This window comes from Magallana gigas, chromosome 8 (assembly GCF_963853765.1).
Source record: "Magallana gigas chromosome 8, xbMagGiga1.1, whole genome shotgun sequence".
Lineage (NCBI taxonomy): Eukaryota > Metazoa > Mollusca > Bivalvia > Ostreida > Ostreidae > Magallana > Magallana gigas.
Window position 1 is genome coordinate 28,157,372 of NC_088860.1, and position 3,830 is coordinate 28,161,201.

A 3,830-nucleotide genomic window follows, 5' to 3' on the forward strand; every position below is an offset into this window, starting at 1 on the left:
CTCTGTTACAGTTATAACAAGAAATAATATTGACGCAAGCGTCAAATGGGCCGCAAAAAATATTATTGTTGTAGGAATCATCATTGGCTGTTTACATTTTTAAAAAAAACACCACAAAGAACAAAATAACGAGTTGGTTAACGTTACATTAATTTTAATGGTAAATTTTAATTACTATATTTTCAGCAACACGTTTTGAATTTTTACATTTTACTATTATTATTAAGAATAGAGTTCGTTACTGTAAGCATTTCTAACGGTAATTGTATGATATCTTCATCGTTTTATTAATGTTGATTTTGCGAAAACAAAAAATGAGTTATATTGCAGGTGTCATAACAGTATTTCACTGAAGGTTCACGTCAAAACATGGCTGAGCCAAAATAATTCCCGAATTTTCCTTTGAATTCGGGGCGGTTCCGCACGCGACAGAAGCTGATTTTTTTTATGAGATGAAAAACAATGTGTAAGAGGTCTAACTATCCCATTTTTGTAATAATGCGAGGTCATTTGAATTTTTGATGCGTGTTGTTTCCGGAGGGGGGTGAAAAGTCCCGGGCTTGATTTCCAAGCACGTGTGTAACTTCGAGGTAAACAAAGTCTCACGCCTTGCTGGATGCACGTGCGTATTTTGCTAGAAAATTGTAAATGAAGTGTTGTTTAAAAAGATGTCAAGAGGATTTTTTCCAGAAGTTCGTTTTGAATTTTTAATCTGTATCTAAAGTTGTGCAATTTTGGTAAGAATATATAGTAAAATTTAATACTGTAGTGACACCTGCAGTCTCGTTCAACCAGACGCTCGGCTGTCTCCGTATATCTCTGCTCGTCGGAGATATACGGAGACAGCCGAGCGTCTGGTTGAACGAGACTACGATGCATGTTTTGAAAAGAATGAAAAACTCCGAAACTTTCCGAATATAATTAACGCGACAGGCTATGACCAACTTTTCATTTAAGGAATGAATTCAATATTTATTTCTTTTATACGATATAAAATGGTTTGGGGCAGTTTACGCTTTATAAACCGCGAAGCGGTTTATAAAAAAGCGTAAACTGTTTCAAACCATTTTATATCGTATAAAACTAATAAATATTGAATTCATTGCTTATAATTTAATTTTTTACTCTTCGTTGTAGATAAAACCGGTCATTTGACCTTTAAAATGACGTAAAATTGTACAAAATTCAAACGTAACGTCAGGCGTATTGATACGTTTTTGACGTTAGTCTTACTATGACGTAGGCAACATTCTTTATACGATATAAAATATTTTTTTAGCCAATCAGAAAGCGCGTTACAACCAGAATTAAATTATTTACGAGTAAAACAAAAAATATGTAATGTTTTAAAAAGGCATTAAATATATTTCTACATGTAAAATTACTTTTAAGTCATAAAAATAAGCATAATATTAATTCAATAAAAAAACTATCCCGCACAAATGCAGTTACACAAATGTGTATCAAATAACGGACCGCCTCCTGGCGGCCCGTAATAAGACCATTACATGTATAGAGGTTGTCATGGTCCCTAGCCTCATGTATAAAGTTGTATAATAAGACCATATGACGTTATACATGGTTGTTATGGTATGTGGTCGCATGTATGTGGTTCTTATTATAAAACCATGACATGTATACATAGTAAGTTGTAATGGTCCGCTATCTAATGTAGAGACCATGTATTTTGTTATTATTTAATATTATTTTGAAAAATTATTTATAGATAAAAAATTAGTCTAATTCACACTTTGCAAAAATTGTTTCGCCTCGGTAAATAGGTTAGCTTGAGGGGAACTGGAATCTTGCCGACTCCCTAAATGGTATACTTTTACTGTTTTATTATACCAATACAAACAATCAAATTCAAATAATTATAATTCTTTGTGTATCCAACAAGTTATAACGTCAAAATATTTAAAATATAATAAATTGCACGTACGATGTTCTGTGACAAAGACAACTTAATATGCTATACGAAAAAGATGAAGACTTATAGCCAATGAAAAATGACATTGCAACTAGAATTAAATGATATGGTTATGAATACCGGTATTCATTATTTTATTCTGAATATTTTGGAACTTTTCCTTTGGTTAAAAGAAATTATTTTAGTGTTCTACATAGGGGTGTATCAGTTCATCGAACTGACGCATCTTTTTGCAGGGAATCAGTTTGTTTACAGCGATTTTCTGGGAATCAGCAAAAATCTTATACAGTGAAAAATAAAAAGAGGTATAATAATGTTGAATGACAAAGTAAGAAAACTCTAAACTAAAAGGGTACAATGATAAACTAAAGCTATGTCCAGTCAATGTCCCAATATTGCCTCGTGGATTCCAATCATCTGATGAATGAATGAAATGTACAATGTTTACAATAAATATTTCCCAAAAGAGGGATTTATTTACAAATGTACAATGTGTTTGAACCACCTTGAACATATTGAAGCAAAAATGCCAACGTTAAATCTCCATAAATTTGTAAACGATATGGTAGAGTTATATATAAATACGATAAAAGTTTGTTAATAAATGTTTTATATTCAGTTTAAACAACTATTTTATGCATCACCTTTTTTTTTTAGGAACGTTGGTTTCTTGCTGAATCCGAAGGTCAAAATGGAGGAAGACGATCCCGACTTCATTGTACGGGTAGCATATTAAAAGTGTCCAGAATGTCAAGATGCTAACAACATGAAGGTTATATATTTTTTCATTAAACTTATCAAATATTTTTAAGGATTTTATTTGCATTAAGAAAGTTTCACTTAAATCGTGTATTCTATAAAAAACGTTTTAAATCGTGTACTCTATAAAAAACGTAAAAAGTTATACATATTATAGACTATAACACGTTAGCCTATCAAGTTTTCCTATGTACCATGGGTTGCGGTAATGTTCGTTTTCCGTGTTATAAAGAAATTTATTTATGAATAATATAATTTTTTAATCATTTCATTGTTCCATACAAAAAAAATATTGATTAATATTTTTAAATCGGGTTCGTTCATAAATTGCGGCTTGCAGAACGTTGTCTTCTTCTAACAGTTGTTCTCAATCCCAGGCACGTAGCATCAGGGGGGAGGGGGGCAGCCACCCCCCCCCCCCTCTCCCCTTTTTCCTCGCAGCAACTATTTCTTTTTCAAATTTATATATAAAAAATTGAATTGTCATGGAGTTGCCCCCCCCCCCCACTTTTTTGGGAGTATGTAAAAATTGATATGAAATTACGGCAGTTAGGAATGAAATTGAAGCCAGCCCCCCCCCCCCCCCCCCGGGGGATTATTAGGTTTTTAAAGATTTTGGGAAATATCAAATTTCCTGTGATTTTTATTTTGCCCCCCCCCCCCCCCCACTTTCAAAAACGATGCTACGTGCCTGAATCCGTCACGGATATTTTTTCTAACAGCGCTTTATCAAGTCTTGCTCTTCGCATAAGGCCTATATAAGAAGACAGAGCTCTTTTACTAGAAGTCTCCTGTCAATCTGTACGGAACCACGGAATTCCGTTGTCACCTACTAAAAGATGAAAAAACTTGATAGATTTCTTTTGGGAAAAAATGATAATGGTACGGATCGGGTGAAATGATACAGCTTGTCATGACAAATTTCTTGGTAGAATGATTTTTTTTAAAGAAATGGAAAATTATCAGCCTCTCCCTCTCCTCCTCGTCATTTAGTTTAATTAATCTGCTCATCTTTAATTGTTTAATGTACCTGAGATCCCGATCCTGAGCGCTTGACAATCGGAATACCGACAATCGATGTGTGGGGAATCCACTCGGGGCTAACATGTATTCGGAGCAAAACCTCTAAGCGCAAACAAGG